Source organism: Megascapheus bottae, unplaced genomic scaffold, assembly GCF_031878675.1.
Source record: "Megascapheus bottae isolate mThoBot1 unplaced genomic scaffold, mThoBot2.hap1 HAP1_SCAFFOLD_103, whole genome shotgun sequence".
NCBI classification, from domain to species: Eukaryota; Metazoa; Chordata; class Mammalia; order Rodentia; family Geomyidae; genus Megascapheus; species Megascapheus bottae.
This window is the reverse complement of record NW_028327323.1, coordinates 381,349-392,808: the sequence shown is the minus strand read 5'-3', so window position 1 is coordinate 392,808 and position 11,460 is coordinate 381,349. Positions and strand designations below refer to the sequence as shown.

At 38.8% G+C, this 11,460-nt stretch overlaps 1 pseudogene; it reads right to left on the bottom strand.

The window, feature by feature from the left end:
* Positions 1-228: 228 nt before the first annotated feature.
* LOC150040057 (mitochondrial carrier homolog 2 pseudogene) lies at positions 229-3,227 on the bottom strand (annotated as a pseudogene).
* Between the last annotated feature and the right edge of the window lie 8,233 nt (positions 3,228-11,460).

Genomic DNA, 11,460 nt, shown 5'->3' with positions numbered 1-11,460 from the left:
TCTGAGCCAAGGCTCACTGATGTAAATGGCTAAACAGCTGGGTCACATGACATATTTGTCTATGTGTTCCAATAAATATTTTGCTGCTGTAATTTTTAATCTTGGTCTAGAAATATTCAAACAGTGGATAAATAGCAAAACTGTCATCAATGTACTCTCACACACTCAGCAGTGACTGGCATGTGTCACAGTTTGCACATTTCCAGGGGTGCACACACGGGGACTTACCGGGTTTGTATCACAAGGTGCGATGAAATGGTTACATGACACCTATAGATGAGAGGAGGACAGTAAGCGCAGAATCTGAATAGGAGAAACAAATTGATAATTTAAGCTCGCCATCCCTAACATGGAAGTTATTTATTACTACTCACTTATCCATCAGGCATTCTAGTGATGGTATGACTGAGAATTTAAAGACAAAGAATAGAGCTCACAAGTGTGGCACAGGAAGTTGGAAATAGAGTATAGTAAAATTCACTTATTTCCTTAAAATTCAATGGAAATATATCATCACTTCCAAAAGAATGAGAATAATAAATGTTATTTAGGAAAACTTGTTCTTGTCAAGAACATTGTAATTATGAAATTTTGTAGCTGGGTGCCATAGCTCACTCCTGCAATCCTACTTACTCAGGAGGCTGAGATCTGAGGATTGTAGTTCAAAGCCACCTGGGCACTAAAGTTCATGAGTTGTTCATTTCCAATTATCCACCAGAAAACTGGAAGTAGCACTGTGACTCGGGGATATGGCAGTAGCCTTGAGCTAAAGAGCTCAGGGACTACGCCCAGGCCTAGATATCAAGTCCCACAACTGACAACAACAAAAAATGTAGGTCAACAAATGACACAATTTTATCCATGAAACAAAGTTCAGTTTTTAAGTTTACAGGTCTAGAAAATTCTCTGCTGACATTGTAAGCATATGAGTTCAAGAGTGGATGGTAAGCTTGAGATGGTGCAGGACAATCAGGTTCTATGAGGTGAAGTCACGCAGGTAGTAAGCACGGTCAGTGATATGTCTAGACAGCAGTGTTCATTTCCAAACCAATTCAGATGCAGCTTCCACAGAAAGTTAAAATATCCTTATAGAGGCAAGTTACACAAAACATATCTTTTCTCACTGTATCTTTGTGCTTATATTAGTACTCTTCAAAAGAGTTAAAACACAGAATCAAAACAAGTACCTGTTCATCAAGGAGCACATGCATAAATACAATATGTGGCCAAAACAGAAAATCAGTCAGCTATAAAGAATGAAATAATATCATTTGCAGGAAAATAGCAGCAGAGCTTAACATGTTAAGCCAAATATACCAGACTGAGAATGAAATGTCACTGGTTCTCTCTATCTTGTAAATTTAGACTTTAAAGATGAATAATAGGAATGTACCAGAGGAACTTTTGGGGGAAAGGACAGCAGTGGGGAATGAGGACATGACAGAAGAAGGTATGGGACATGTATGAAATGCTCTTAAATATACTATTTGATAACTATGAATGAAACCAGAACAAATGTTGAAATTATTCTGAGAGTGGAGAGCACAGGTATGGAGGATATTGGAAGCACCACTGTAAACAACAAAGACATACCACCACCACCAACAACAAAATAACTGTAGAGATTCAGCATGAGAGCTTGAAGTTTTAAAAAATGCCCAGATCTCCAATTCTATTATGAACACTGAATGGTAGCAATATTAACTGAACACAAAGCAGTCAAACAAGTCAGGATTTCAAAAACTGAAGAACAATCATTCAAATACTGCAAGCCAGTGGAACATATTGAAATGCAATTGACCCTGCTCAGGTACTGGTCCAGGCTCTCAACTGAAGTGTATGCATTTGAGGAAGAAGTCACATGGTTTTCTCGAGGAGGGAAACTTCCCTTCAATTCTGCATCACGTGGAAGGTTTTCCATAGAAGAGCCCTCGCTGCTAGGCCTTGTGACAGGAGTATGGGCAAGAGACTGAGTGTGTGCAATCACCAAGGAAATTCCTTCAATGGCCTCCTTCATGCTGTCCACAGTACTGTGAAGTTTGCCAAGGACAAATACCAGCATTTCGTTAGTCAATAAAGAACTCCTAAGGAACAATTTCCTTTCAGCAAATCAAATTAAAAGTTTCTAGATAATATTCCCAAGAACTACAAAACATTCAGTCTCATCATCTATCTATATACTATGAGCGGAAACGAGCATTTGTTATAATTCAGTCACAACCTCTGGGACGAATAAGAGCTGAATGCAGGATCAGAAATCATTTTAAAAGCTCTTGAGCAGTTTCTTCCTTTTATCTATCTTCAATGAGGCCTGACAGGACTTGCCCCTTCTGTCTTCCACTTGCCTTCACACTGAACAAGGAAATATTTTAACCCCTTCTTCATTTCTCCTTTCAGTGCAGTAGAGAAACACCAAAGGCATTTTTTTCCATTTTCCCAAGATTAAATGATTATTTAAAAAGCATGCCACACTGTATAGAAATCAACATTCTCTCCCATAATTCTGTGCATCTGGGACTATAGAAATGTCACTGTCCCTGCCTCACATCTTCAAATTAACATTCTCAGGTCATAATAATAAGAGTTCCCACAGGAGACCTTCCAGAAAAACAAGCTATTTCCTTGGCTCATATTTCCCTGTTTTTGCAGCATGTACCAGCAATCTATCCAGGAAGTATACAGTGGGGAGGAAGGAGGGGATCCACCAGCAAGCCTGCAGTTGTTGACAGCCATAAGATAGATACAAGCATAAAGGGATAGGTCAACATACGGCAAAGAATGCTGTGACAGCTTGGGAATCACTTTTCATTTCATTCATGGTAGAAACCCCACTGTCCAGTGCATAGGTGTTCACGAGGTAGGCCAGGGAGTTACAGAACCACAGAGAAATGATGTCACCTAGGCAGTGAGGAATGAGACCCGAAAAGAATCCCAGCAAGCCCTCTTCCCGAAAGATAGTTATTATGGAGTCACAAAGTCCACAGTATTTGGATTCTCTGCCAATGGATTGTATCATACATCTCAGAGTGATCACGTGGAGCGGATGTGTAATGAGGGTAGCAGCACAATGAGCCATCATCTCTCGAGTTGTCTCTTTGATAACTTGGTCAAAGGAACATGAGGCTTCTCTATGGAAACTTCCAGTTCCTGTGTCTACGGACCACAGTTCCAAGGGCTCCTGAACACAGTCTTGGAGTTAAGCCTGAGAACAAGCCATGCTTCCCGTCGATGCTTGCAATGTGCTGAGCATAACAAAAGAGACCAGGAAGCTGACGTACTTGCTGCCCAAAAATATTTTGTCCTATTGTTGGAAGAAGAGGCACATATCCCACCCAGATGAGCGACACTAAAGGCATTTTATCTCCAGCCTCCCTCAAGTGGCCACACACAAAAATGCAGCCGCTGAATTGACCAATTCCAGTCTTAGTTTAGAAGACTAACCCTAGTGTCTGACACCTTGGAGTTAATAGTATTTTTCTGCTATATCCCCATGAGAAATAATTAGGGTAGAATCTTGCAAAAAAACCCAGGTGTATTCAGCATTTCTATTTATATCAAATCTGCAAAGGAATTTTACAACAACGTATCTTTCTTAATTACTAACATTGAATATGTAGCAGATAATTTAAGAGAATAAATTCATCATATAAGAGAGTTAAGTGGGAAAATCCATATAAAGAAAATAATAGTACCCATGTTTGAGTAACATTTTACAAGTTAATTTACTAACAATTATATTCCAAAGTCATAGTACTTATGTCTCATAGCCTACTAATCTCATCAACCATTTCTCTAGAGACACAGTCACTGACCTTGGATTATGTTCTGTCATTCTCAGTTTATTACTTACTTGCTGAGTTCATATTGTTGAGTCTCTCTATGGGTTATTCTCTCTACACAGAACTCCTTGGAATGTTGAATCTCTATTTTGTGCATCTCTTGTCCTTGTTTTAGTTGAGAAACATTTTAAGCCTGCATTCAATCTGATTTTCTATTAAATTTTCTGAACCCTTTTGAACATGCCCTTGGCTCTAAATCAAATTAAAATACATATTTAAGCATTACAGCATTGGCCATGCAAAGCCCAGAACTTCATGAAAACAGCTACTGTAACAATGAGTTCAATGGCTCACTTCTGTAAGCCCAGACAATCAGGAGGCTGAGTTCTGCGGAGCATGCGTGGAAAGCCATCCCAAGCAGAGGAATCGTCTGGCTTTGCTCATCACTTCCACTTACAAACAGTGGCCACACCTTTCCCTTGTGCGTCTGGCCACTCCTATTGAACTTGCAGCAATCTCTGACATTTGGTCCCACCCCTTCCGGTTTCCATAGCCTTTCAAGGCTAAACTCATTTCCCTCGTGTACATTTCCAGCCCTTACCTATTTAAGGAGATCATTTATACTTCTATGGTATTTGTTCCTGCCATTGTACTTGTAGACAGACCTACAAAATCCTTTACATGCCGAGGTCCCTTCTGTAGATGGTGTCACATGTTGCTTGTTCATTCTAACTCATGTTGCTGTGAGCAGTGATTTTCTGGTCTCGTGTGTAGGAGGACAAACTTCCTGAAGATGCTGAATATCATTCTTTGTCTGGCTTTCACCCACAATCCCTGACTTTTTTATAGGACTTGCCCCTATTCTGTTTGGTGAGCAATTTTCTAGAGACCTATTTTTGCCATGGTCTTGTTCTAAAGGTTCTTTCAGATATATATTCAACCGCATTATTTGCAGGGTTGGATATCTAGAGCCTATTCTTGATTGGTTTTTCCATGTTAACACAGTACCTGTGAAATAAATTCACCCAGAATCCCTGGCTAATGGGCTCTGACATGAGCACCTCTGGAGGAGTTAGGGATACAGCTGGATAGATCTCAGATTGAACTTTTGAATCTTAGAAGAGATCAAAGTGGCTAATGAACCGAGGCCACATGTCTACTTCACATCTTTGGGAATTACCAAAAACAAAACCCTTATTATTTTTGAACATAACTAGTAGAACTTCACGTTTTATAACTTTCAATTCCTTAATACACTTCTCTAAGAACCTGATGTATCTGATGTAACCTGGCAGTCTCTTTCATGGAGGACGCTTTTTTACTCTTTTTTCCTTTCTTCTTTCTTTTTTTGTTGGTCATGGGACGTGAACTCTGGGCTTGGGAGGTGTCCCTGAGCTCTTCAGCTCAAGGCTATGGTGCACTTCCAGCTTTCTAGTGGTTAGTTGGAGATAAGAAACTCACAGACTTTCGTGCCAGGGCTGGCTTTGAACCTTGATCGAGTAGCTAGGATTACAGGAGTGAGCCATCAGTACCTGGTTTGGAGAACCTTTTATCAGTGTTTTTTCCTGTCCTGTGTATCAAAGTATGCCACTTAAATGGCACTAATTCATATGTTTCAGTGTTTCTTCAGCCTTCAGAGAGATCAGTCATCACAAATGTCTACGTGTATAATGGAACTGCATGCAAACAGCTACTATATCCAGAATCAGTTCCTGGAGACAACTACCTCACTACTCGCATCGAGTCCTCCCCATGCCATCTTGTGTTCTTGATCATTACAGGAGCAAGCATGGGTGACGGGAGACACTTTCTCCTGCTAAATTCTTATGTAGCTTTCAGTTCTCTCCACACATCGGCATCTTGAATGATTCAAAAATTTCTACTGAGATGAGCTATTTAAGAAAGACCTGGAAAGTCTGATGAACCAAGTGAAATAGTTTCTTCATTTTTTAGTTTTTAATATTCAGTTTTAATTTTTATTAGAAAGGGGAAGTACAGAATGCTTGGCATTACATAAGTCAGGTAATGAGTACATTTCTTCTTGGACAATGTCACTCCTTCCCGTTCCCACCCACAAGTTGTACAACTCATTTTCAACATACAATCTACTGAGTACAATGCTTAAACAATGCTAAGTAGCTGAGATTTTAGACATGAGATTATGAACATGATTATGAGCATGCCCAGTTTGTTTTGAGATAGGGAAATGTTAATTCCCTATGCACCCACAGCCACCTACAGAAGCTGCCCTCACTTTGGCTCCCATGGGCTGAGTTCATGTAGGTATGTAGCATCATGCTCAGCTAGGTTTTCTTTTCAGATGCCAGAGAGAAAAACATTCTAGAGGGAAAAGTGTTCCCTAGGGACATACCATGCATTCTTCATGAGGAATTCAGATTACAAATGATTCCTCTGCAAAACATCACTGAAATATTAGATTATAAAGACAAACTCAGGACTCTAGTACAAGTTTGTTTTTTACTTAAATTTCTTGTAATATCAAAAACTGTATGTTGTAAATGTACTAAACTACGGGGAGGGTCAGGAGATCTGGAGGGAACAACTTGTGAGAAAATGAAGGAGAGAGTAACACTGTTCAAAAACAAATGTATTCATCACCTGATTTATGTAACTGTAACTCATCTGTACATCATCTTTACAATAAATTTATTTTTTTTAATTTAAAAATACTCTCTGATACTGATATTACACCAATTTCTAGATGGCAAAATTTAACCACTGATAAAATTAAGTGAGCCTAAAAGTTTCATTTACAATGATCTAGTTTCCTTGGCATCTTATTACAAACTTCATCAACTTTTTTGAATTCAAGTGCCATCAAGTCAACACAACAGCTGTAAAGAGGATGAAGCACCAATGTGAATATAAGAAATACTGCACCAGTGGCTCATGCCTCTAATCCTAGCTACTCAGGAGGCTGAGATCTTAGGAACAAGGTTCAGAGCCAGCCCTGGCAAAAAGTCCTGTGAGACTCTTATCTTCAATTAACCAGTAAAAAAACGGAATTGGCACTATGGCTGTAGCTATGAGCTGGATATGGACGGTGGCCAGGCCCAGAGTTCAAGCCCCACAACCGATGAGAAAAGAAATACGGCCATCAATAACCTTTGTCAAATTGACTTAAACATTCCTTACTCTGACAATGGAAAAAGAAGTCTTCCTCTTTAGTGTGGTAGACTTTGGGAAGAGATTCACCAAAGGAGAGCTTGGCAGTTTTGCCCTTTGTCTTTTCAGCTTTTGTTGAAGTCTTTCAATTTTCTTTGTTTTCTTTTCTATAGTAGCTTTCAATAGGAAATTTTGAAGTACAAGCCTACAAGGCAGGTTTTAAAATAATTATTTCCACGTATCCAGTTTTAAATGTTTCATATAATTTTAAACAAGGTTCTAAATAAATGATTATAGATATTCTGAAATGCCTCAAAAGATTTTAGTAATCATACTTTTGTTTCATATAAAATGTGCAAAATTAGGATTAACTTGAGATGTTATACACATATCATGTTTCTCTTCTTGTTCTGTTGTGGATCCTATAAAAGCCCCCATTCAGCCAACCATCTTCCCAACCACTGAACTACTTCCCAAACCCCTGGATATGCATTTTAGGAACTCAGAATGCAGGTTCCTTAGCTTCACACAGATGTATGTAATTTATGCTGCTTCAATTTATACTTTTGCATTTCATCTTCCATTTCCTTTGCCTTTGGTACAGCTTCTGTGCATCCTTCCTCCTTTCCTTCTTGCAACTAAAAGAGATGAGAAACATTTTAGCAACATTCTGGTACACTTTTGTACACCAACTGTTTTTGTGCTGGCATGTTTCAAGCATTGTGAGACCCCTTCATCCCCATGCTGTTCTGGTCCACTTTAGGGCTCATACTGTGTACTTCGCTAAGGCAGTTTCAAGGAATTCACATGGTCCACAGAGCCTACAATTATACTGGCTAGCCTTGTACAGACATAATTATGACCCTGTTCTAGAACTTTTGTAGTTTAAAAATGTTTTGAGTGTGTATTAGAACAATGGGTTTCTTTGCACATATTTTCTGTTAATCATATCTTCTATTAGCTTCTCCTATTACTCTCTACATGATCCCAGTCCTCCTCCTTTAAGAGATTCTCCTTTTACTTCTTGCTCAAACATTATTTTTAAGGTTTGTTTTTTTATCAGACATTCTAATTGGCAAAATGGGGAAGTGTTTGTGGAAAACATTTATATTTGGAATTTAAAGCACTAACACATTGTATAGAATATGAAACTTTCACATATACAAATATGCAGAACTAGGCTACGCTTGGGATGGAATAGCATGTTATTCTGTAATAAATGGGCTCTGCATCTTAGAGTGTGAGTGGTAGCATGTTCATAGTTTGCACAGTGCCTGCCTCTGAACCACCCTCCTCAGCTAATTAGTATGTGTTATCATGCAAGGTAATGCCTGTGTCTTCAATTCTCCATTGGTGCCATGAAAATCAGAACAGTATAGAATTCACTGGCTTTGGAAATGTTAAGCTAGGAAACATCCAGAAAGGGCCAGTAGCACAGAGAACTGTCTGCATTTGCATATGATCACATTTTATATTCTGATAACATGCCATCCTTTAGGAAGTGGCATGTGGGTGGGAGAAGTCTTCAGGAGACCAATCCTTCTTCACAGCAGTAACAGTGACAGAAAGTGGAGAGCACAAGGTTTCAGAATCAATCCCCATGGCTAAAGCAAGTATCTACAGGTGCCATAGGCAGCAGTGGTTTTAGGCACAGGAAGCAAGAGATAGATGTCTTGTTCTCAGTGCTATTCAGGGGGTCATGATCATGCAGCAGAAAGCACAATGGCACTTCTCCATTGGACGGCAAGTAATGGAGCTGACAATCAGAGGCAGGGGAAAGCCATGCACCTGAAATGCTGAACTCTACTCTAAAGTCAAGATTCCCCTCAAAGCAATTCTTTCTAAGACAGGGCTCATGACGGGCAACTTTAGCAAGCACTCAGATGCAAAGGTGCAAAGTAAAATGGGACCTAGCAGAAAATGGAGAGGCAGTCCTTTTTTTTTTGGCAGTTCTTTCTGTAGGTGAGATGATATGGTAATATCTAGTAAAGGAAACAAGCTCTCTATTTACCACTGTGAGAAAACCATGCGCATTTATTTAAAAAGCTACCTTAGTACAGTTACAGTATAGGTACCCTATACTACCTTATGTGGTTTTGATATATAATTGCTTAAGAGTTATTGCTTAAAAACCTTGGTATGTCAATTTTTTGAGAATAATAATTCCATTAGTAACAATTCCTTAATAATGACAACTGTTCAGTAAAAGTATGTTTTTTTTTCAGTTGTGGGACTTGAACTCTAGGCCTGGGTGTTGTCCCTGAGCTCTTTGGCTCAAGGCTACTCTCCTACCTCTGGACCTGGGCTCTGTCCCTGAGCTCTTCAGCTCAAGACTACTGCCCTACCCCTTGAACCACAGTGCTATATCCGGTTTTCTGGTGGTTAATTGGAGATAATAGTCTCATGGTCTTTAGTTCCCAGGCTGAGTTTAAACTGCGATCCTCAGATCTCAGCCTCCTGAGTAGGATTACAGGTGTGAGCCACTGAGCCCAGCTAACATAAATATTCTTTTAAAAAGAAATCCAATAGCATAATGTAGATATTTTATCAACTACTTATAGATTTTACGTATGCTTAGCATTTCAGGCCTTTTATTCTAGGTGTAAAATGAGAGAAAAATTAATGTGATATATTTGCAATTCAGGGGAAATTCATAAATCATTTCTTTACAAGTTATCTTGAAATACTGAACCAAATGAATATGGAGTCGGGGATGAGAATGAGGTTTTGTGGAAGGGACTCAGCTTGAGGGTTTGTTGTGACACATCACTTCCCAAAAGCTCTCTGACAGAAATAGGAGGTTATGTGAGGTAGAGGCTGGCTCTTCTCAAAGGAAGGAAATGACTTTTACAGTAGGGTTTCATCCCAGCTCCCTGTTCTCTTATCTACAAGTGAAGGAAGAAATTAACGTCCACATCCACACATCAAAACTTAGAATACAAGTGGTTGATTTCAAGAGTTTTGATACAAAAGATAAAATACCCATTTTCTTCTTGGAAAATATTTACAAATTTCTCTTTTCTCTTTGGATTTTTTTTGAGCTTTGAACTTGGGGCCTGAGCACTGTCTCTGAGCTCTTTTGCTCTCTACACTTTGAGCCACAACTCCATTTCTAGTTTTGAGTCATTAATTAGAGATGAGTCTAATGGGGACTTTTCTGACAGGCTGACGTTAAACTACGATCCTCAACGATCCTCAAATCTCAGTCTTCTGAGTAGCTAAGATTTCAGCCATGAGCCACTTGTGCCTGACTGTCTTTGGATTTTGGCAATAGCGGTATTTTGAACATAGCCTGTGACTTGCTGGGCAAGGGAACCCTGGATGGCTCTCCCCCTCCCCCTTCCCCCCCAAAAACCTCTTGTTTGGCTGAGGCCACTGGGAATGTCATCCTGTCATTGTTGCACTATACCTCATGTGATGAGACCAACAATTGCATACACACATGCAATTCCATAACACACAGAGCTGGTTCTTAAAATGTGTCCATCTGCACAATCATACAATATTTGGAAATGACTAAAGGGAATACCTCAGAATTCAGTTTTTGTTGCTCCATTTATATCTCCTTGGGCAGGCAAAGACAATTTGATGAGATTTCAGTTTCTAGTCTTCTGTCTTTTGCTAGTTTGGAAAGTTCCCTCTTGATTTCTTTTTGTTCTTCTGAAAGCTAGAAATACATTTTCTTAATTTTTTGGTGTCATACTATAACTGGGAGGAGCAGATCTTAAATTTGAAACAGTGCTTATTTTAATTCACCATTTTGTTGCTTGTAATGTGGCTCAAATTCAAAGCCTCTTGATTGCTAGGTAATTGCTCAACCATTTGAGCCACATCTCTACTTTTAAGCTATTTTGTTTTTTTTGGGGGGGGGCACGGCTCCGGCCATGATATTCCTACTGATATTTCCTGTGTTGCTTACATTAAAGGAAAGCTTCACCAGGCCCCAGTTATTTCCTGGGATTGGGGCTTCCTGATTTTTACCAAGCTGTGATTTATTCATCTCTGCTTTCTGACTAACAGAAATTACAAGTATTAACCTGCGCATCTGACAATTTAAGGTCCTTTATCCAATATACTTTACATAGACTTTAATTTCTCCTATGACAAAATGTTGACAACAATCAAAAATAATTCTTTAATATGGTCAGAGATGAGATTCTACTGTGAAACATAATCACCTCACAAAATATTTGACTAGTGTAATTATACTTTCAAAGCTTTAACATTAAAATACCTATATTAATATTTATTCCAGTGATTAAAATCAATATGCCTTCTACTCCTTCCTTTAGAACATATACACTGAAGGAGGGAAATATAAGTCTAAGTGAAATGAACTCCAGGATATGGAAAAAAGAGATATGTCCTTGTGGTTGATGCCTTTAATGTATTATGTGAAGCTGTTTCTTTACTCTGCTTTTTTATTTTTATTGTTCTATTTTTTTTTCATTTTTCCCTTATTGTTTATCACCTGTTGTTGCTGTATCTGACTTTGGTACCTGATGTATTATACATATATTTATTTATTTATTTGAATCAGAGAAGGAAAGGGGAA